Here is a 24967-nt window from a genome sequence, read left to right as displayed (position 1 = left end):
CAATGTAATCAAGACATAGGTATATTTCAATTGTGCTTTAACTTCGAATGTCTTATTGGGAGTAACTACGAGCAAGAACTTGAGGTTACACGAGGAAACCAATTTTGGTCCGCATTTGTAATTGTTCAGAGGCATGTATAACATCCTATAAAGGCATTAAAGGGAGAAATGATCATAGTCACATTTCTAAACTACATAGTTTATAAATGTGCTATCTAATACCATAGCATATGTGGCTATTTAATGCAAATTTGGGGGGCAGCAGATAGAGTGGAGTTTAAAAAGGCTAGATCCGCATGGCCCACCTTGCAGTTTGGGCCCCAGACTCAGTGACTTGGAAATTACACCAGGCATGTGTGCATGCATGCCCAAAATCCCTAGAGGAGAATAGAGGAAAAGGGAATGAGGTGTGACTATCCTCCTGGTGGGGATGATTTCTCACTTTCTCTTGTGTCTTCTTCCCCTTCTGTCTCTGGCAAATGCATATGTCCTATAGCAAAACTAAAAATAAATCAAGAAGATAAATACAATTTATTGAAATAAAATAATTAGGTTCTGCAATCACACTAGCCATATTTAAGTGCTCAGTAACCGATGTGGCTAGTGGCTACCATATGGGGCAGTGCCGTTCTAGAAACATTTCACTGACTGCACGAAGTCTGTTGTAGGGTAACAGAAAGTGAGCTGATGAAGTCATGATCAATAGTACTCTTGAGAAGTTATCAGGTGAATTTGAAACTTTCTGAAGTCATTAAAATCACTTGAAGTTTTGATGCATGGGGTTATTGTTGGCCTATGCCGTGCCACATATCACAGAGATACTATGGTGGCCTTTGGTAGAGCCACAATAGCTGAAGAAAGTTATACAGCCGCTCTATGACCTTTCTAGATTAGGGTTGAACAGGAGAGATTAGCGGCTGGGTCAGGAACTAGTGCTCTGTAATGCTCTGTTACCATAGTGTATTGTCCATAGTTAGTTCTAGCACCACTATGTTATTTTGTAATTTATCTGTCTTTCTGACCCACTAGACTGAGCTGGTCTAGTCCTGAGTGAGTCCTTGAGGACAAAGACTATATTTCAACCTTGCATTCTTGAGCTTAGCACCTATAGTAGGTACTTATTAAATCTTTGATGCAAAAGACCATCTCGAGATTGTACCATGAAGGTTCTTAGACAGAGGTAGCTTTCATTGCTACAATGGGCCAGTTTCCCCTGGTCTTTCCTCCTTTTCACTCTGATCCCAATCTGAGAGTGAGTTCAGCACTCCTCTTGACCCATCCATGGTTAGTACCACTTTGGCACCAGAGCTTCACTTTCACTGATTCTTCCAGAAAGGCACAGAAGCATCATCCAGCCCCAGACACTGTTTATGCTTGACAAATAAAGCTCCCGTGACTGGTGCTGCATGTGTGGTGCAGGAGCAGTCTTGAATGAGCATTACTTCTAGATGAGTTGGCACCAATACGTCTTGGATGTTTCTCAGGGAGCCAGGCCATCAAGTCAGTAAACGAGCCTCTGTGTGTGCGCATGTGTATGTGTATGTGTGCTGCTTACGTGTTGGGGAGAAGGGGGCAGTGTGGGGGACAGTCAGTAATGAGAAATGAAGTATCTTGAGCCCATGAAGACTATTTTCCATCAGTCCAAAGCCCTTGTATTGTATTAAATCAATCCAAGCTGGTCCTAAGGGATTGTGGTCCACAACAGTTCTACAAACCAAGTAGATGATGGAAAGTGCTATTACGTCATGTAGATGTGTGTGTCCTGGAGTTTGTGTGCAGTTTTGTAATGAATCCCAGTACTGGTGTGTTATAACTAGTTTAGCCGTACACATAGAAGATGTTCAGCAAATGTGTGAATTGAGTTGATTTCTTTTTCTTTTTTTTTTTTTTTTTGGAGAGTTTTCGCTATAGAGCGTGTGCGCTCGCCAGACAGACAGAGACATAGAGACAGAAAGCGAGAAATCACCCCCCAGAGAGGATGGCCATGCCGCAATCCCTTCTCCTCCGTTCTCCTCTCGGGATCTTGGGCACGCACACACACGCACCCGACATGAGTTTTAAGCCACCAGGTCCGGGACGTGAGCCACGGTTGACTACGTGGGGGTCCAGCGACATAGCCATTACGCTAACTGCTGGTCCCAATTTCTAATGGGACAGGATATGGGATAAATTAGAAATCCTCACAGGAGTGAAAAAACATAAAAAAGGAGATTTGCTTTTTCTGTTAGGATCTTTCTTTTATTTTCTTCTTGTTCTCTTTTCATTGTTCCCTCCCTCCCCTCTTCCTTCTTCTTTTATTTCTGCTTCCTTTTCCTTTTTATTTTCTTGGATCATGAGTTTAAATGAATCAAACTTAACTTTTCTAAGCATCTTTATGAAGTGTTTCACAGAGAGAAGATTGCCACTACTTGAGACCATTATTTTAAAATATGTTTACTGTGTTAATATAATTGGGGGATGGAAGCTTTGCAGTTAACGTAATTTAAAAAGTGTGGGTAGGTGGGTGTTTCTACCTCAGAATGCAAGTGTGGTAAAATGGGTTGATTGTCTTTTTTATTTTTTAATTCTGATATTTGACCACATATATTGAAGTAAATTCCATTTTTCAGGGTCCATGTTAACTTTCTGGTCTTATTCAATAAGCAGGAGTCAATTTATGTACATATTAACAGGAAAGAAATGTTTTACACATTTCTTTGAAAGTACAAGCCTTGACTATGTGGAAAGAATAATTAATTAGTAGGAAAGAAGGATTTTCTGTTAAAATCTTTATAACATTTAGTCATTTATATACTCAACTACAAGGACCTTTCCATTCGTGGAGATTGAGTCTGTCCTTTTCTCTCTGCCGTCCTCTTTAGCTTTACTCTGTAATTTTTCTGCTCTTCCACAGTTGCTGCATGTTTCTTGAATCCTATGACTCCTGTTCATTTACTTGAAGAGGGGGCTTGATACTAGCTGTTTTCTCAGAGTTTATGTACCTTGAATAGGAATGAAAGTGGTGGTGTGCTTTTGTTTTTTTTTTTTAAAAGGTTTTTGCCTGAGGACCCATTCACTTGCTGGAGAGAAAGAGACAGACACAATGAGCGGGAAAGTGAGAAATCACCCCCTAGGTGAGATGGCCACTCCATAATCCCTTCTCCTCCATTCTCCTCCTGGGATTTTAGACATGCATACACACATGCCTAGCATAATTTTTTAGCTACCAGGTCCAGGACTTGAACTGTGATCAGCCATGTGAGAGTCCAGCAACACAACCACTGTGCCATCTGCTGGCCCCAAAGTGTTGCTTATCAAAGTGATTTCTTTGGGAACTAGCAGTTAGCGTCATGGCTATGTCACTGAACTCCCATGTAGCCAACCACCATTCGAGTCCCAGACCCAGTGGCTTAAACTCATGCTGGACGTGTGTGCGTGCGTGCCCAAGATCCTGAGAGGAGAATGGAGGAGAAGGGATTGCAGTGTGACCATTCCCCCTGGGGGGTGATTTCTCGCTTTCTGTCTCTATGTCTCTCTCTGTCTGGCGAGCGCACGCGCCCTATAGCAAAAACCTCTCCAGAAAAATTAAATAAATAAATAAAAACCTCTCCAAAAAAAATTTTTTTTCTTTAAGCAGAGATCATGGTCACAAACGGAATCCTGGTGATATGCTTAGACAATTCTAGCCAGATATAAGAAACTTGCCAGATTTTCTGATGTGTTTTTTCAATCCTGTTATCATCAGATTAAAATTATTTCTAGAATTAAATTTTTACTCACTTGCACACTGACACATTTTCTTGAAAAGGATATGGAAAGGTAAAGTAGTAACTACAAAAAAGTTGTGCAAAACTATGGCCTACCCACAGAAGTAATAAGAATGTCATTGAGGATCATGTGGGATAGTGCTATCATGTTGTTTAGGTACACAAAAAGTCTGGCAACCACTGATCTAGGTCAGCAGTGCTCAATCCTGGCTGTATTTTGGATTTACGTGGTATTATGGACTGAATGTGTCCCCTCCAAAATTCCTGCATTAGAGCCCTAATCACTAATATGATGGTACTTGACAATGAGTCCTTTAAGGGTTAGTTAGGTGAAGTCTTCATGAAAGAGATTAGTTTCCTTATAAAGGGAAGAGAACAGGGCTCCTTCCTTCCCCTGTCACCTTGTAAGGACATAGCAGGAAGACAGCCATCTGCAAGCCAGGAAAAGAGCCTTCAGCATGAACTAAATCTGCTATCTCCTTAATCTTGGACTTCATAGACTGCAGGACTAGGAGAAATAGATTTTTTTTTTTTTTTTTTTAGCCACCTAGTCTATGATATTTGTTATAAAAACCAAGGTGACTAATGCATCTGAGGAACTTTTAAAATATACTGAGTCTTGGACAGCAAAGTAAGTACTTCATAATGCATGGATACTAGACACAGACATAAATACTTTCTTTAAACTCCCCAGGTAATTACAAAATACAGCCAGGGTCTAAAATCAGAGATTCGGGCCAGCCTTGTGATATTACTAACCTTAGTTCATTTTTCTTAAGGTAGAGATATTGGCAAGTTGATGCTGTTCTAAACCAAAGCTAGTGCCACAGGACAAAGGTACTGGAAGACTTCCCATCCCTCTCTCCTCTTTTCAAGGCAGTTTCAATTTCAGAGTAACCCTAGAAGGAGAATAAAGTAGTTGACCTCATATTCTGTATAAGCCAAAAGAACTTCAGGAGGCCAGACAGTCTTGGACTTGGTCCAGAGATTCAAGTCCATCAGCAGGTGGAAGGATAACGAACCAGCCTCAGAGGTAAAGGTCCCAAGTCCCATTTATCACAACGCTCTTCATAGCTTTTGTTTTGTCAATGGTACAGATTTTTGCTATTCCTTACTCTTGCCTATTTTCTTTCTCCAAGTTATTAGAATCAGTTATTGTTTTCTTTTGTGAAATAGATGCAAGATTCAGCTATATTATTTCAGTATTTACTTTATGTTTGCTTTTAAAATAAAATTTTCATTGTTTATGAGATCTGGATCTGGGTTTGTTTTTTTTTTACTGTATTTGAAAAACACTAATAACTCCATTTAAAATTTAACAATGAACTTTTCCACATGGTTCAAACGACCACTTTATTACACTTAGTAGTCAATAGTAATGACAAATGCACAAACCAATTCAGTTGATCTTTACTGAATATCTTCCCTGTAATAAATATTTTCCTAAAGAGAATATTTCTCTTGTGACCTGCAAAACTTTCACAAGGCAAATATATCCATCCCTAAGTAGCTCTCGTACATGACAGTTTGCAGAGTATGAGAATGTGAGTTGTGTGGGGATCTATTTAGTCCTAAATTTAGTCTTAAATACTTTGGAGAAGGATTCTATGAGAAGATGAAGTTGAATGGAGACCCTCCAGGATGAATGGGTAAGGCATCCAGGTCACCATGAAGGCAAATAGCATCAGGGGAAAAGTATGGCACCCACGGACAGAGGCTTGGAATGAGAGCGAGAATGTGGTGATTGGAGGGAGGAACAATTGGGAAGGATGCATGGTTGTGAGAAGTTTCAAATAGGAGGTAGGATTTCCAATGGCTAATTAAAGGGTTTGGCATCTGAAATTTATCTGTTACACAATTGGGACACACTGAAGGGTTTTAAACAGTGAGATGACTGGAGTATATCCCTTTATTTTAGGAATAAATAATACCCAGGTATAAAAATATAGGGTGTATTGAAGCAGTGTGAGATAGGGAATCAGGAAACTCAGTTGAAAGGCTGTTCTTGGGGCTTTTTTTTTTCTACTGTATGTATCAAGAGCCTTAAAAATGTCCATAACTTTTGATTGAAACATTCTACTTCTAGGAATTATCCTAAGAATATAAGCCAACTTGGTGTTCAGAGAGTCACATAAAAGGACATTTACTGCAGTTATACATATATTAGCCACATTGTAAATGTCTAATTGGATGATGGTTGAATAAATAATAATAAATGGACATCCAGGATGAGATATTGTGAACCAATAAAATATCAAATTTTAGAGTATAAAAAAAAAGTCTTTCACACTGGCAATGGCAGTGAAAATTCAACAAATGATTTTAAGTATAATCACACCATCCTCTTCATATAACATGGTAACGCTTAACAAGTTCTTTCAAACACATTGCCTCACTTGATATGAAGGTAGTTCGTAAAACAGGCAGGATGTGGGGCCATTGTCAGATGAGTGAGGCACAAGTCATCCTCAAGGAACTGTCCTCCCCAGGAAAGTGACGATGTATGTCATGTGGAATCAGGAAAACAAGCAAGATGGAAACATGGAGTAGCCACCTATGAGTCTGTGGAAGTTAATAATTTGGAGGGAGGAAAATAAGAGATAGAAATAGAAGATTATGGTTTGAAGCCTGCTTATTTTTGAATGGTAGAACTTTAGATGGTTATAAGACATGGGAATTGAAGCTAGACATTTCCTCTGAACTAATTTATTTAGTGCCTTGATGGATGTAAGAGGAAATGGGGAGCCAGCAGATGGCATAATGGTTACATCGCTGGACTCCCACATAGCCAGCTGCGGTTTGAGTTCTGGACCTGGTGACTTAAAACTCATGCCAGGCATGTGTGCTTGCATACACAAAACCCCAAGAAGAGAATGGAGGAGAAGGAATTGTGGCATGGCCATCCCCACGGGGGGTGATTTCTCGCTTTCTGTCTCTCTGTCTCTCTGGAGAGTACATATACCCTATAGCAAAAATCTCTTTCTCTCTCTCAAAAAAAAAAAAAAAGAGGAAATGGTGCTGCTTAAAAATGATCATTTTAGTAGAGATCATAGTCCCAACTTACCTAAAACAAACACACTTTTTTAAGGTTGGAAAGATTTGAGCATATTTGCAGTGGCAGGCTTTATCTCCAAACCACTTCATTCGCTGTCAAAGCCATTGCTATTTGTGCTTCCTACAGTGAACACGTGTACGGTATACTGCTCAGTGAGCGGTCTGCCTTTATACGGGCTTTTTGAGTATGCACAAGTACCGATTTCTGGAAGTCTGATATGGCATAAATAAGTATCTTTGAAAATTTCTTACACCTTCTGTTTTACATAAAAGCAGTACAGAGGGAAACAATTCATAGAATAAGCTTCAGGGAATTTGTTTTTAAGTTGACACACTTTACTTCATGAAAAGTACAATAGACTTTTATTATCTACTATATGTCTCTTAAAATACTTTAAGGATATGATAGTAAATTAATGAGTCATCAAATTTAGGAAAAAGAGAGAGTGGCAGCTATCAAGAACTGAAATGTAAGTGTATTTTCCCCACGTACCCAAAATATAGCTATCTTATGCTACCTAAGAGTCGCATGCCAGACTTCGGTCTGTTTAAGAAGTATGACAAAGTAGAATATTCGTTAGAAATGTTTGATTGCAGTAAAATTTTCTTTGATGCTTTTAGAGTAGGGAAACTACAAGTAATGTTTATATAAAAATATAGTTACATATGAATATATTTATATGTGCTTATTTGAAAATATATACTCACACATAAATAAGAATGTGTGTGTGTGTGTGTGTGTGTATGTGTGTTTGCACAGATAGATGTATTTTTTTTAAAGGTTTTTTTTTTGGGGGGGGAGAAGTTTTTGCTATAGGGCACATGCGCTTGCCAAAAAGACAGAGAGAGACAGAGAAACAAAAAGCGAGAATTGCCCCCCAGGGGGGATGGCCACCCTACTATCTCTTCTCCTCCATTCTCCTCTTGGGAACTTGGACACGCATGCTGGGCTTGAGTTTAAGCCACTGGGTCCGAGACTTGAACCACGGTTGACTACTTGGGAGTCCAGCAACATTAACCATTACGCCAACTGCTGGTCCCGATAGATGTATTTTTTCTGCTACTCAGTAATGGCATTCCTTTATTTTGAATACTGAAAGATTATGTTTTTTGAAAATGTTATTATATTTCATCATAACACATTGGCTGGATATTTTGAGCCTGGCTTTTTTCTCTTTCCAACATAAAGAAAAAACAGGAAGAATGTCTGCTTCTCCCTGAGACCTGAATGCAGTGTTTCCTCTCCCCAGAGAATTTGAATCCAGTTTAGATCAATGAAATTCAGCCCAGCAGATGTTCGTTAAGCAGCAACTGCATGTTCAACACTGCTTGGGCTTTAATACATACCTTTTTTTTTTTTTCAGGAGTTAATTTGGTTAGAAATGTAAAATATACCCTAGTGAGAGCTTGACAGAATAAAGAATAACAGAATATATATTAGACTACTTAGATCAGATTTTAAGTCTTTAGAAAGTCAGAAAAAAGACAGACAAAACACACTAATTCACTTTTTAAAAATGTGTCTGTGAACATATGAGCAGTTACTTCCTGTTCAACACGGAAGTACTTGGAGGGAGAAAAATTGACTGTTTCGTTCAATAAAGTCAACATACCTTTGTGCTCCTCCCCTTTTCTTGCTATATCAGAAACAAAAAGGTAAGTCTATATTTTTTTTCAGATTACTTACTTAGGAAGTTAGCAACAGAAGATGATTGCATTTGGTTTGTATCTGTTTCAAAGTACATTTAGTTCTCCCCAATATTTCATCTCATCAAGATAATTGTGCTTAGTTCTCCCTGACATTCCATCTCATCAAAATAATCGTGTTAAGTAGGAAATATGTTCTCATCCACACCTACTGCTAGAAAAATGTCAATTTTCACAATTAAGTCTGTCCCAACTTGAGACTTAATTTTTGGATATGGCAGTTGCTATTTTGTGACAAAGGTAAATTCTTAGTACTAGAATGTCAAAGAAGGAGTTGGCATGCATCTGATTCCTGGCAACTCTGATGGATTTTGAGCATGGATGGCAATGCTGTCTGCAAAAATGGATTCCTGTGCAGGAAGCCAAAGGTGGGAAATCACTTTCGATTAGCCAAGAATGACTACTGCATGTTACTTTTAAATTCTTTAAGAAGCAGTGCTATCTGGGCACCATCCACCCCACAAGAAAGTGTCCAGTCATCCTTCTGTTTTGCCTGTGATTCCAAATTATTTTCGTCCTAGCCTTTTGTAACTTTTTTTAAAAAAGAATTATTTATTTATTTATTACTATTATTATTACTGTTAATTTACTATAGAGCATTTGTGCTCATCAGAGAGAGAAACAGAGAACGCAAGAGAGAGGGAAAATGAGAAAACAAGCTGCCAGTTTCAGGACTCGAACCGTTGTCAGCCTTTGATTATTTTTTTAACTATTTGGTATTCTTGGCAGAAGAAATCAAGAAAACACAGATGCCTCTATATTTAAAAACTTATACCAACCCCTCCACTCCCCCCAAATGGTAAAATGCCCATAAGAATGTATTCTGGTTTCCTACATGGAGGAAGCTTCTCAAGACATCTTTTTACTTCACAGTTTAAAATGAGAACCCTATAGCATCTGTCCATTTAGGAAAAAAAAAAAAGTTTAGTTTTATAAACATGAAAGGAGATTTAAGTTGTATTATACTCTATGGTATTTACTCAAATGTCAATAAAATATTTAGCCAAATAGTCTCTCTACTAATGATAATGGTATATAAACCTTTTTACCATGAGGCAGGTTGAGTCCTCTACTGGCTGAGAAAGTTCGCCTTCAGTGAAGCAAGTTTTCACTTGCAAATACATGGGACATGCTGGTTTTTATAATGCAAGGCTTTGAGACCATAGTATACAGTCTTCTGGGGATTTGTTTGGGTGATTGCTCTCCTGGAGAAAACTCACCGAAAATAGGTCATCAAGAAAAGATTGATATGGACTTTTTTGTGTGGAAGTAATCATGCATGATTTTTGCATTTTGTTACAATCCTAATATGCTAGACTATGCAGTTTCGGTGAGAAAATATTAAAATAAGCACATACAACCTTACTTAAGATTTTAGACTGGAGCTTAAATTGCCACAATTAACCCTCACAAGGTTCTTAGCAGTAATGAAGAATGAAAAGGTTTTTGCCTATTATATATATATATATATCCGTGTTCACTCACCTAAAAATGACAAACATGCATATAAGTTGATTACAACACAGCTGGAAAATTTCACCGTATTAAATATAATACACACATATGCACACAAACCCATCTGCTATCGACCTAGGAAATCCTCACCAGCCTGCTCTCTGCCAAAATGTATACAGTTCAATAAACACTTTATTGTTATTACTTACTTAACATAAATTATTGCTTGTCCAAGGTCAATGTTGAAAGACTTCTTGCAAGTTTATAATAATGAATGTGAGAATGCTTTAAGGAACTTACATCTTAGGAAAAGAATTTTCCTTTTACATAGGTTCTGTAATCCTCAAAAAGAAGTTTTTTGGCAACGGACTTTAGTAATGAACCATGATAAAGGGTATGTAAGGGTCTCCATCCATGGAAACTTTTTTAAGAAGATGATAAACGAAATGTTGTGTTTTCCCTACTCGTTATTGGGAAGAATCCATAGGTGCTTGGGACTTGATGCCATATGATCTGTCATGTGATGCCCCTTCCAGGACATGCAAGGTGCTTAAAACTTGAACAGAGACTACCTGTCTGGCATCATTTAAACCTCGATGTGTGTGCTTTCTTCTAGTAGGAATATATGGCTTTTGACTCCATATATTCCTAGTTGCCTCTCACCTCCTTGAATACATCACTCCTCTCCTAGAAGGTGAGAAATATCATCTTATTTCAGTTGTTTCCAGAGTCTTTTCTCTCAAAGAAGTCTCAAGAGATACAGCCACTGAGTTGTAAAGACTTCTGGCCCATATGATAGATGCTCAATAATGTTTGTGGCATAAATAAGTCAGCGAAATTCATCCAAAGCAATCAGTTTAAAAACAGAAAATACAACAGGATCTGTCCAGTCAAATGTTCAATATTGCCACCATCTCAACTCTTTGGCGGAGTTCGAAACTTGGAATTACGTTTCCAGCCTTTGGAATTAGAATTCAGTTCACCCTCAAATACACTCCAGCCCTCTTATGTTTAAAAAGGTAAACGAAAAGTAGGTCAATCAAATCACATTCTCATTTTAACAGGTCCAAGAGTCTATATAGATTTTGAACTGAATTGGCACATGATCATGGACAACTTCCTAGGGCTTTTACTCTTGGCATTCAGAGTTTTAAGAAAGAAAATTAAGTGATTGGAATTGAGTACAATAGTGAATGCAGAAGAAGGGAAGAAAGATGACTGTGGCCAGAAACATGAGAGAAAGAGAACTATAAGTTTCTTTATTCTAACTAGCGGTGGGAGAATCTACTTTTTGGCCTGCACAGCGGATGAACCATTTCTATGGGTAAGTTTTCCCTATGTTTCCTGTCAAGCCAGGGTTTTAATGAAACAAAAAGATACCGGATCCCTCGCACTAACACCTCCTCATGCCTCTAACACCCCAACCAGTGCCAGCCAAGAGTATTTCTCTCAGTTCCTTTTATCCCTTTCTACCAAGAACAAGATCTGAGATATGTGAGATCCTGTTTGATTCAAGCTTGGAGAAAGCACTGAATATTTTACAGCCAATGGTTACCTGCTGCTGTCAATAGCTGTATTGTCAGCATTTTACCCTGAAGCTAATGCTTTCACATTTTTCAGCAACACAAGGAATTTCTAGAGCAAAAGTTGTTTTTTCTTGGAAAAGAGAATGAGTGTTCCAGAGACTTCAACATCTTTAATATACTCAAGACGAAATGTATTCGTTATGAATTAAGAAATACATACTTGAGAGAAAACAACACATTTAAGGAAAATAATTATAATACTCAGACCCTTAATTAAAAGAAACTGAAAAACAGACTGCTCATTGAAATAGTGATATTTGATAGAATATAATTAGATTATTAAAAGTTAAAAAGCTATTACTTTATTATATAATAACCAGAAGGAGGAGTGTTTCATCTAATGAAGAATTGGCAAATAGCTATAAGCAATGATTAAAATTTCTTGTGGGACTTACTTTGGGAAAATAAGGTCTTAAGACACAATTATGTAGGGAATTAGTTAAATTATTAAAGCTTTTAAATTATGAGCAAAGAGTGGAATTGAATAGATTTATCATTAATTTTTAAGGAACAGATATTTTCATCTTACTACCTAAAAACCTTAAGATATTTTAATTATTTTAATTATTTAAAGTGAGTCATGAGTCAAACATTTAATATGAGAGGCCTTGCACAAAATTTAGCTGTTACAGTTTGGTCCTTTGGAGGTAATATTAGTCATCAAATTATTGTGCAGTCTACACTTTTGAAAATGTTTACTATGGCTTTAGGAGTTTTTAATAAATTCTTTTCTGTGCAGAAAGGGAAATACACATTAGGGAATGCAGACAAGAGCACCACAGATTAAACCAGAAGGACTTCCTAGCATCCTGAACAAGCTTAGTGTGAATGCTTCGAGCTAACAGTCCCATCTTTAGTTACAGAATTCTTTTTTTAATTATATTCATTCACAATTAAAGCATCCGTGTTTTCTTACAAATTATCTTAACCTGTGATATAAATTAGGCACTAAATGTGTTTAAAATAATGGCTGTTTCTTAGTATGCCATTATTTCTATCATTTAAAAAAAGGTAGCTTTCTCTTTGACTTGTGCCAAATTTCTCTTAAATTTACTCGTTAAACTTTTGGAAAGAACTTTCTATACTCTCTGGTTCCAGTTGCTCTTCTCTTGTTTGTTCTGACCCTCTCTACACCAGATTTTGCTTCCACCACTGCAAGAAAAGCTGCCTTTAGCAATCTTACCAGTGCCCTGAACATTGCCGTGCCCAATAGTCAGTGTTCTTGGTCTTCATTTTATTGATCTACAAACAGTAATTGTCAGGTTTTCTTTTTCTTTCTTCTTCTTCTTTTTTTTTTTTAATAAATTCTTCTAGTCATTAACTATCAAGAGAGAAACTGATTTTTTGAGTCCAGCACTATAGCAGACATAAAGTGCATTACCAGCCTCTTCCTGTCCCACTACCTCCTCCAACTTCTTGGTTACCTTGACTTGATATAGTAAATACAGATCTGCCATTTGACACAAATGTTTTTTAAGAGAAATTTTTGCCATACAGTGCATGTGCTTGCCAGAGAGACAGAGAGAGAAAGCGAGAAATCAGCACCCAAGGGTTGATGACCATGACACAATCCTTTCTCCATTTTCTTCTTTGGCCATGCATGCACACATGCTCAGTGTGAGTTTGAAGCAACCAGGTCTCGGACTTGAACTGTGGCCAACTACATGGAAGTCCAGCAATGTAATCTTTATGCCATCTGCTTGTCGTGACACAATTGTCTTAAATACAGAAATACAGTGTTATTATTTTTTTTTGAAAGGTTTTTGCTGTTGGGTGCATGCACTCACCAGACAGACAGGAGAGACAGAGAGATAGAAAGAGAGAAATCACCCTCCAGAGGGGATGACCATGCCGCAATCCCTTCTCCTCCATTCTTCTCTTGGGATCTTGGGCACACACGCCCAATGTGAGTTTAAGCCACCGGGTCTGGGACTTGAACCATGGTCAACTACGTGAACTACTACTTGAACCACGGTCACAACATAGCCATTACGCTAACTGGTGGTCCCAATACAGTGTTATTGTTTTTTGTGTTTTATTCAGATGCTCATAGATCAACCACCTTATTGAATGTATTTGGATTACTTTTCGTGCTTTAAAGTTTGCAGTTTATTGTCTTATACCATAATTTTATTATTTCTGGTTGAATTACTCCTTGAAGTAACTGTGTAAAGGATGCTTAAACAACCTGTTTTCTGTATCAAGACATATATATTGTGTTTTTTTCTTCTTTACATATAAAAGACAACATGGGGGCCAAGAGGTGGCATGGTGGTTAAGGCACTGGACTCGCACATGGCAGATTGCTATTCAAGCCCTGGATCTAGTTGCTTGAAAATCATGCCAGGCACGTGTGTATGTGTGCCCAAAATTCCAGGAGAGTGTAGGAGAACAGACTAGGGTATGGCCATCCCCCCTTGGGGAATGATTTCTCACTTTCCTTCTCACTGTTTCTGTCTCTCTCTGCAAGTGCACATACCCTAAAAAATAAACAAACAAACAAACAGACAGACAGACAATATGAAGTCACATAAAATTATTTGGCTATAAACTTATTTCTTATAAAACATAATGAGCTATTTTTTTTTTTAATACTGCAGCATTTAGTATTACTGAGAAGAGTGGAAAGTTCCACCTCGGGTCTACTCCTTTACTGTCAGAACTGGTATATTTAATGGCTGCAAAAGGAAGGCAGAGGTGATGGGATTGAAGCAGTTCTTTGGTTTCTCTAAACCTCAGTGGCCTGCCTGAATGAAAAGAGACTCAAAATCCTGACTGACATATTAGACTATACAGAATATATCAACTTTCTCTCCATAGTCAATATAATTAAATACATTAAAAATGATGTATTTGCAGCTATGATATTTAACATGATTATTTCACAAATATTAAATTTAGATTTTTTTGTTTCACCACTTAAAGGGCAAAGTCATTCTGCCTGATATATTGTAGTTTTGTAAGTATTTCATATAAACATTATATATGTGTGTGTGTGTATATATATATATATATATATATATATATATATATATGCATAATGTATATACAAATGCTATGTAGTGACTCTTAAGACAATCAATCTTTCTAATAAAGCATTTGGAATTTGCCCCCAAATAAGGATAACAATAATTCAAGACTTTAAAAAATGTGCTAGCCTTTCAGCCTTACGTAATAGTTTCTCCATGATAGTAGATTTACTTATTCTTTTAACAAATATTTTTCATGATTACAAAATTATGCTCAATCATTGCAAATATTCAGAGATTACATAAAATACATAAAAATAAATTTTACCTCATTAAAGAAATATTTTTAACGTTTTATTTTGCCTATTTCCTGACATTTTTCTAAATACCCAGAAATGCACACACAGTCGGAGGGAGAGAGGTGAGAGGAAGTGGAAGGGAAAGTAAGAAACATACATTTTAAACACAGATTTCCTCAGATAAATGGTGAACTGCTTTTTGAATGTAAATTTCAGTGAAAAAGTTGTCATGTCATTAAATCTCCTCTTTTCAGTGACTGTATTAGTTTCAATATAGTTTGATTTTGTGGATTAATCCCCACCTGACTGTGTGGTTTGAATAAGAAGCAAGTTTCTCTTCTTTTTCTTTGTGCCTCTCTCCTACAGTCAGTAGAGATGGTTTCCACTCCACAGTGTGGAAACCTGAGGTCCTTTTATCTTGTACACCCGCTATCTCTCAGGTTTTATCCTCTTCCACATATTCTGAATGGCTCACAACCTTGTTGGTATTTAATCGAGGGGAAAGGTGAAACAGGGAAGTTGGCCAGGGCCTCTGTATTCCCTTTGCAGACATACAAAGAAGTTAGCCTCTTCATTGGCCAGAACTTAGTCATATATCCTCAAGGAAGATGGGAAAGTTTTGCATTTATTCTGAATGGGCAGCATCCCAGCTAAACATTTTGTTACCATAGAACAAGGGAAGAATGGTTATTGGAGGAGCAGTTAATTATCCCTGTCAAAATAGTGTTCCATTCAACATGTTCGGAGCAGTTTTTTGCTGCTACTCACAATTCATTGATAAACATCTCCATATTTTGTTCCTTTGGAGCAATGATTTCTTAATGATAGGCAAGATTTCCTGAGTTTTTATCAGGTGCCTGACAGTATGGCTATTGTTTTGCATATATTTTCTCTGCTGGATATAATGATATTATTAGGAAGCTACTCTTTATCCTCATTCACTAACGTGACTGAGGAAATCTGGGTTTAGAAGGGATTGAATGACCTAGTCATGTTCATGGGCTAGTCATTGGTTCACATGAGACTCAGATCCAGAACTCCCTGATTTTCTGGTCTAAGTCCTTAACTGCTACAGTTTTTTAGAGTAAATTATTAAGAGAAGTTCTACCAAAGGTATGCATATTTCTAAGACTGTTGTTTCAGATTGTCAAACCACATTCTGGAAAGCAAGTACTGATCGATGTTCCTGTCAGCAGTATATGGACGGTTCCTTTGTCAAAACTCTTTCCAACATCAGGAAAAAGAGAAAACTCATTCTTGTTTTAGTTTGCATTTGTTCATAAAAAATATGGTTAGACACTTCCATTTGTGTTATTGTTTGCATTTCTCACATAAATCACTTTTTGTACAAGTAAATTGCCTTTTATTCCATTGAGATGTTTCTCTTCTGTAGATTATTGGAACTCTTTATCTTCAGGATTTGTATTTTGGATTTTCTCCTACCACTTCCTTGTATTTTGATGTACTTTATCAGGTTAGCAGACATTACATTATTTATGTCATATATAACTTTTTAAATAATTTTGGGATTTATCCCTACTGAAATGGAAACTATAAAAGTAAAAAAAAAAAAAAAAAAAAAGCTTACATGTCATGATAGCTCTTGCTTGAAGATACTACCCTAATTTAAAAATTATAATCTCTCAGGACCAGCAGTTAGCCTAATGGCTATGTTGCTGGACTCCCACGTACTCGACCGCGGTTTGCGTCTTGGACCTGGTGGCTTAAAACTCATGCCGGGCACATGTGCGTGCATGCCCCAAGATCCCAAGAGGAGAATGGAGGAGAAAGGATTGCTGCGTGGCCATCCCCCTGGGAGGTGATTTCTCGCTTTCTGTCTCTCTTTCTCTGTCTGACGAGTGCATGTGCCCTATAACAAAAAACTCTAAAAAAAATTATAATTTCTCCCCTAGAGTGTTAGAGAGACAGAAATAAAAATATGTTCTCTTAAAGCTTTTATTTGTATAACTTGTTTGTATCTTTTGTTTCAAAATATTTAGCTCCTTTGAGATCCAAATGCTTTAAAAAGGTTGTTGTTTCTTGCTCTTCCTTTTTTTCTTAGAGATTTTTGGTATAGGGCATGTGCACTCACCAGAGACACAGAGAGGCACAAAGTGAGAAATCACCCGCCGCAAGTATGGCCACACCGCAGTCCCTTCTCTGTTCTCCTCTTGGAGTTCTTGGGCACACATGCATACACACCCAGCATGAGTTTTAAGCCACCAGGTCTGAGACTCGAACCACAGTTAACTATGTGGAAGTCCAGCAACATTACCATTACGCTATCTGCTGGTCCCTAGTTTTTGTTCTTCTTAAAACAGAGAATGTATTCCTGGTTTTAGGGCCCGTAAATAGACTTTGGCCTAAAACAAGTGTAGCTGTGATACTATTGAGAAAAACGAAAATGACCTGTGTCTCCTCTCTTTTTTTCTAGTTTTGTTACCCCTGCCCTCCCCATTCAGGTCCTGTGATTGTAGGATAATAATAGTTACATAATTTTTGGAGACATATATTTTAATTCTAGGCATTTAAGAAAATGGGAACACGTAAGAGGTTGAAATTGTAGGGTAGAATTGATCCCATAAGCTAAAAAGTAGCAATGTTCTTCTTAGAGATTTATTGAGAGACATAAAACAATATTTATTTATTTATTTACTTATTTATTTATTTTTGAGAGGCTTTTGCTCTAGTGTGCATGTGCTCACCAGAAAGAGACAGAGAGACAGAAAGCAAGAAATCAGCCCCTAGGGAGATGACCACGCTGCAATCCCTTCTCCTCCATTCTCCTCTCAGGATCTTGGGCACGCACATACATGTGCCTGGAGTGAGTTTAAGCCACTGGGTCTGGGACTCTAACTGTGGTCAGCTACATGGGAGTCCAGCTTGTTAGCCATTATGCCATCTGCTGGTCCCTATTTTTTTTCTTTTAAAGAGAGATATTTTTTCTATAGGTTGTGTGTGCTCACCACAGAGACAGAGAAAGAAAGCAAGAAATCCCCCCGGGGGATGGACAAGCTGTAATTCCTTCTCCTCCATTTTCCTCTCGGGATTTTGGGCATGCATGCACACATGCCTGGCATGAGTTTTAAGCCACCAGCCACCAGCCACTAGGTCTGGACTTGAACTGCAGTCGACCATGTGGGAGTCCAGAGGCATAACCAGTATGTCATCTGCTGGTCCCCTAAACAATAGTTTTTTTTCAAAAACATGTGAACTACAGGAGAGAGTAGGAATTTTGTGTATGAGTTATTGTGATGAAGGCTTATTGTGTAAGCTTGTTTATTGTTAACTATTGCTACATTCTTATGAATCTTCTAGTGTGACGCTCTTATTCTCAGAAATAAAGATCTCTTTGTCTTAAAGGATCATTTGAGAGTGTTTGCGATGACTAAAATTGACCTTATGAGGAAAGAATATAAAAGGTATTAGACACCTATAGTTTGTAAAGCAATGGTTTAAGAAAATAATTTTTAAAACATTTTATTGTGATTTTTGTTTTACATATCTTTGTTGGGAACAATATGGTTTCTCCAAGCTTGCATACAGTGTACAATAATCAGATGAAGGATATAGACCTTATCATATTAGATGAATATTTCACTGTGTTGTGCACATTCAGTAATCATTTTGCTAGGTGTATTTTGGGCAGACGGGGGAATACATGTTGAATTGTCAGTGACTTTTTTTACTCCTCTATTGTACACTGTTCCATAATTTATTCCACTTGCTTACATACTTTCTTGCATCTGTTAATACCTTTCTCTTGAACTACCCCATCTCTTCACTATACCACACAACTCCTAGTATCTATCATTCCTCTCTCTCCTTCTCTGCCATTGAGTCCTTCAGCATCTGCCAGGGGAGTGCAGATATCCAGTAAACATGAAGTGGGGACATACAACATTTGTCCCATAAGCTAAAAAGTAGCAATGTTCTTCTTAGAGATTTATTGAGAGACATAAAACAATATTTATTTATTTATTTACTTATTTATTTATTTTTGAGAGGCTTTTGCTCTAGTGTGCATGTGCTCACCAGAAAGAGACAGAGAGACAGAAAGCAAGAAATCAGCCCCTAGGGAGATGACCACGCTGCAATCCCTTCTCCTCCATTCTCCTCTCAGGATCTTGGGCACGCACATACATGTGCCTGGAGTGAGTTTAAGCCACTGGGTCTGGGACTCTAACTGTGGTCAGCTACATGGGAGTCCAGCATGGTAGCCATTATGCCATCTGCTGGTCCCTATTTTTTTTCTTTTAAAGAGAGATATTTTTTCTATAGGTTGTGTGTGCTCACCACAGAGACAGAGAAAGAAAGCAAGAAATCCCCCCGGGGGATGGACAAGCTGTAATTCCTTCTCCTCCATTTTCCTCTCGGGATTTTGGGCATGCATGCACACATGCCTGGCATGAGTTTTAAGCCACCAGCCACCAGCCACTAGGTCTGGACTTGAACTGCAGTCGACCATGTGGGAGTCCAGAGGCATAACCAGTATGTCATCTGCTGGTCCCCTAAACAATAGTTTTTTTTCAAAAACATGTGAACTACAGGAGAGAGTAGGAATTTTGTGTATGAGTTATTGTGATGAAGGCTTATTGTGTAAGCTTGTTTATTGTTAACTATTGCTACATTCTTATGAATCTTCTAGTGTGACGCTCTTATTCTCAGAAATAAAGATCTCTTTGTCTTAAAGGATCATTTGAGAGTGTTTGCGATGACTAAAATTGACCTTATGAGGAAAGAATATAAAAGGTATTAGACACCTATAGTTTGTAAAGCAATGGTTTAAGAAAATAATTTTTAAAACATTTTATTGTGATTTTTGTTTTACATATCTTTGTTGGGAACAATATGGTTTCTCCAAGCTTGCATACAGTGTACAATAATCAGATGAAGGATATAGACCTTATCATATTAGATGAATATTTCACTGTGTTGTGCACATTCAGTAATCATTTTGCTAGGTGTATTTTGGGCAGACGGGGGAATACATGTTGAATTGTCAGTGACTTTTTTTACTCCTCTATTGTACACTGTTCCATAATTTATTCCACTTGCTTACATACTTTCTTGCATCTGTTAATACCTTTCTCTTGAACTACCCCATCTCTTCACTATACCACACAACTCCTAGTATCTATCATTCCTCTCTCTCCTTCTCTGCCATTGAGTCCTTCAGCATCTGCCAGGGGAGTGCAGATATCCAGTAAACATGAAGTGGGGACATACAACATTTGTCTTTCATAGTCTGGCTTATTTCCTAGTGGTATATCTGCTAGTTTCATCAACTTTGTGCCAAATGACGGGATATCATTGTTCCTTATGGCTCAGTAGTATTCCATTATGTATATGTGCCCCATTTTCATAATCTGGTTGCTGGGCACTTAGATTGGCTTAACTACTATGAATAATGATGCAGTAAACATGGATGTGCAAAAATACTGCTGACAGTTATTTCCTGTCATTTGGATAAATTCCCTGTAGTGGGATTACTAGGTTATGAGTAGTTTTGTTTTCATATTTTTGTGGAGCCTCCATACTGGTTTCAGCAGTGGCAATACTCATTAACACACCCACCAGCAGTCCACCAGAGTTCTGTTTTGTCTACAACCTTGCCAGCACTTGTTTTTTGTTTTGTTGTAGTCATTTTGTTTTTATCATAACTGTTCTGAATGGAAGGTAATATCTCATTGTGATTTTCCTTTGTATTTCCTTTAGGATAGGAAATGTTGAACAATTTTTCATATGCTTTTTAACCATTTGAATGTCTTCCCTTGAGCATAGTCTGTTCAAATCAACTTTCTGCTTTTTAACTGGATTTCTCTTTGTGTATGTATAGGTGAGCTGTTCAGTTCCTTATGTGTTATTTTTGTCAATTATCTAAAGTATTGTTTGCAAATACTTTCTTCCATTCTGTGGGTTGTCTTATTTATTGTTTCTTGTGCTGTGCAGAAGCTTTTTTTTTTGTTTTTTGTTTGTTCATTTTGTTTTTTTGAGAGGTTTTTGCTATAGGGTGTGTGCGCTCGAAAGACAGAGAGAGAGACAGAAAGCGAGAAATCACCCCCCAAGGGGGATGGCCACGCCGCAGTTCCTTCTCCTCCATTCTCCTCTCGGGATCTTGGGCACACTCGCAAACGCGCCTGGTGTGAGTTTAAGCCACTGGGTCCGGGACTCGAACCGTAATCGACTACATGGGAGTCCAGTGACATAGCCATTACGCTGACTGCCGGTCCCCTGTGCAGAAGCTTTTTAACTTGATGTAATTACATTTGACTATTTTTGGTGGTGTTGCCTATGCTTTAAGGGGGCTTATTTAAGAAATTTTGGCCTCTTCAAGAATCTTGAACTGTTTTCCCTGTGTTTTCTCAAGCAGTTTTTTATCATTTTGGGCTTCACATTTAAGTCTTTCATCCATTACAGTTAATTTCTGTAAGTGGGGAGAGATAAGGGTCTAGTAGTAGTTTTCTGCAAGTGGATATCCAGTTTTCCTAGTACTATTTATTGAAAAGATGTTTTCCCCCCTGAATTGTCTTGTGACCTTTGTCAAAAATCAGCTGGCTTTACATTATTGGCTTTAATTTTCAAGGAAACACGAAAGATTGGATCCTTCAGATATCCAGGCAAATCTTAAAGATAAGGAAGTCTGACTTAGTATATTTCTCTTTTCTTGATGTATTTCTCTCCTACTCTCCATAGATACATACTTCAGGTAGTAGCTGGGAGGCCAGCATTCTGTCTTTCTAGATTTTGTCTGGATCCTCCTTGCTAAGTGTTCTAAGTGCCTATTGGTCAGCTGTCCTACCTATTTTCTCCAGCAAATCTCCATTTCTTTCTTCTTTTTTTTTAGAGAGAGATTTTTGCTATAGGGCGTGTGTGCTGGCCTCAGAGACAGAGAGGGACAGAGAGGCAGAAAGCAAGAAATCACCCCCTGAGAGGTTGGCCAGACCACAGTCCCTTCTCCTCCATTCTCCTCTCAGAATTTTGGGTACAGATGCACACACACACACACACACACACACACACACACACAGGTCCAGGACGTAAATCATGGTAAACTATGTGGGAGTCCAATGACGTAACCATTATGCCATCTGCTGGTCTTCATTTCTTTATCTTGACTATCCAACTTCAGATCTCTTCCCTGATTATTTGATCAACATAATTTATGCTGTCCTTTGAATGACCAAAATTAGTAGGAGGAATATGTACATTTTAAAAGAAGAGTACATCAACATCAATGATTCTATAGTTGGTGTAAGTGTAGATGTCTAATTTTTTTATTGCAATAGCAATGAACTCGACCTCTTTAAATTTTTAGGTGTACAATATTGTTAACTTTATGTGCATTGTTCAGGGTATCTCTAAACCTTTTCATTTTGTATGACTGAATATCTATACCAATTAAACAGCAACTTCCGCTTTCTCCCACCTTGTCATATGCTACAACATACATAAGGACATTATGCTAAGTGAAACAAATCAATCACACAAAGACAAATACTCTACAGTGCACGTATGCTGAGTAGATATTTTGAGGGCTTAAGGTAACAGACTTTCTGTGGTAGGGTTTTTTTTTGTTTTTTTTTTTTTTTGGAGAGGTTTTTTGCTATAGGGCGCGTGCGCTCACCAGACAGACCCAGAGAGACAGAAAGTGAGAAATCACCCCCCAGGGGGGATGGCCACGCCTCAATCCCTTCTCCTCCGTTCTCCTCTCGGAATCTTGGGCACTCACGCACACGCGCCCGGCTTGAGTTTTAAGCCACCAGGTCTGGGGCATGAACTGCTGTTGACTACATGGGTTTCTAACGACATAGCCATTATGCTAACTGCTGGTGTGGTGGGGTATTTTTCCACAGCTTCCCACCTGTGACTTCAAAGTATTTTTATCTCCATTAGGACTTTGCCTTACTATCTAGGTTAGCAGGGAATTTATTTAATAATCAATTTCCTGATTAATATTAGTTAATATTTCTATTATTAGTAATAGCTATTTCTTGAGGCAGTCATGATACCAGGCACTTTGTATTCGTGTTCTCATATAATCTTTATAATGACATTATTTTTATTTTTCTTATTAGTCATCTTCTAGTTTCCTTAAAGTACAGCTGGAAGATGGCAAGATTATGATTTGAACCTGGATCTGACTATTCCAAAACTGCTACTTTTAATCCCTGTACCCTTCAGTGATTATGAACCTTATTCATCACAGTGGTAAGAATTAGAGCTTGAAATATGTTTAACGTAAGTTTATCTTAGTGCACATTTTTTGTCCATTCCCCCTGCCCAGGGGTGAGTTCTCACTTTTTCTCTCACAGTCTCTCCAGCGAGTGCACATACCCTATGGAAAAAAATGAAAAAATAAATAAATAAATAAAAAGAAGTAGGACATAGATATTTCTTCCATCTAAAGATGGTGTTGCTGCATATATTGCAGAAGGTGGTTTTGCCATTAAAAGAATTTCGGGACCAGTAGTTAGTGTAATGGTTATGTCGCTGGACTTCCATGTAGTTGACCACAGTTCGAGTCCTGGACCCGGTGGCTTAAACTCACACCGGACGTGTGTGCGTGCATGCCCAAGATCCCAAGAGGAGAATGGAGGAGAAGGAATTGTGGTGTCACCGTTCCCCCCTGGAGGTGATTTCTCGCTTTCTGTCTCTCTGTCTCTCTCTATCTTTCTGGTGAGTGCACTCAACCCTATAGCAAAAACTTCTCCAAAAGAAGAAAATAAAATTCTTAGAAATCTTTTGATCTGCTTATTTGGGTAGCTATCATATAAATATAACAAGCATCACTTGTTATATTAAAATTGTATTTATTAGAGCATAAGAAGCTGAAGTTAGCTGTCAACGCTTATTATTTTTTTAAAGTAGCATTTTTCCTTCCTGCCAAAATAGTGCCAAATTCATTTATAATACCACACTTCCTTCAGGTAGATGAAGGAATCATGTTAAATGTGTTTGTTTTGAATTCACAGAAGTCTTCCTAAGGAGTGCTGCTAACGGCAGTTTGCTAATCTACATATCCAAACAAGGTGGATGTTACTCTAGAATAATTACCTCCTGCTACAAAGAGAAATATTTTATATACTTAGGATCTACCACAGTGTTCATGGGAGTGCTTCAGTGACGGAGGTTAATTAGCTTCGGGGAAAAATTCATGCAGAGTATGTGTAAGAAGTAAAAGAGGGCACGGAATAGAATGGCTAACAGGGGCTGATCATTTGGAATTGATATGAGGTGACACCACAGAGAGAACTCAGCAAGTCTAGTCAAGCACTTCTATCTATATTCATTATCATAAAGACTCATATTATTGCTGTAATGTATTTTTTCCTGGATTAAAAATTTGCTATCATGGTTTTCTCTTCTTTATCTTCATTCGTTTTAATATACTCAAGTCCCAGAATAGTAAACAAGCTGCTGGGTCTGGGGCTTGAACCTTGGTTGATCATGTGATAGTCCAGCAACGTAACCACTATGCCATCTGCTGGTCCCAATACGAGTTCACATTTTGTGTTTTAGAGCATAAGACATTCTGTTTTATCTGAAGTACCTATTTGGTATTACTGAAAACTCAAAATTTTTATTTGAACAAAATTATACATTAGAGATTTTATCTAGGTTCTGTCAGACTGTCTCCCTCTCTTCTAAGCAAATGAAGACCCTGGAGCTCCGAGGTGTTAGAGCTCACCATACAACGAGTGGGTGGTTGTGGACTTGGGGCAATGGGAAACCCATGCCCTAGAGCTAGGAAAAGACAAGACCTGGTTGGAAGGTTCTTCAGCTCTGTACAGTCAGGCCAGGGCTGTGTGGAGCAGCTTTCACCTGGAGCTTAATCCCTGAGACAGTATTACATGATATGTGTAATTTGGAGGTGCCTTTTAAGGACTGTTGGAGGCCGAGTTTGGAACCAGGGATAAAAGAGAGTTTATAAAGTACAGGTTAATTCTAGAAATGCCACTTGTGATTCAGAAACTAGTTCTCTAATAGCCGTGACCACTGTGTTCTCAGTGATAAATGTTTTGGCCTGCATTATTCTCATAGCAGTTACAAGATAAGTCTATTTTCTAAAGAAAATTCTGGTTCAATCAATAGACACTCTCATGGCTGAAGTCTGAGCAGAGGTGAGGTGGTCATTCACAGAGGCAGAG

The 24967-nt window shown here is 38.0% G+C and overlaps 1 protein-coding gene across 1 annotated transcript in view; it reads left to right on the top strand.

Annotated features, from left to right (window-relative positions):
* The window catches only part of PTPRZ1 (protein tyrosine phosphatase receptor type Z1), a 224851-nt gene that overhangs the window by 7791 nt on the left and 192093 nt on the right, over positions 1 to 24967 (top strand).

This window comes from Tupaia chinensis, unplaced genomic scaffold (genome assembly GCF_000334495.1).
Source record: "Tupaia chinensis unplaced genomic scaffold, TupChi_1.0 Scaffold000257_1, whole genome shotgun sequence".
NCBI classification, from domain to species: Eukaryota; Metazoa; Chordata; class Mammalia; order Scandentia; family Tupaiidae; genus Tupaia; species Tupaia belangeri.
The sequence above is the reverse complement of the archived record's forward strand: the minus strand, read 5'-3'. Positions and strand labels throughout refer to the sequence as shown.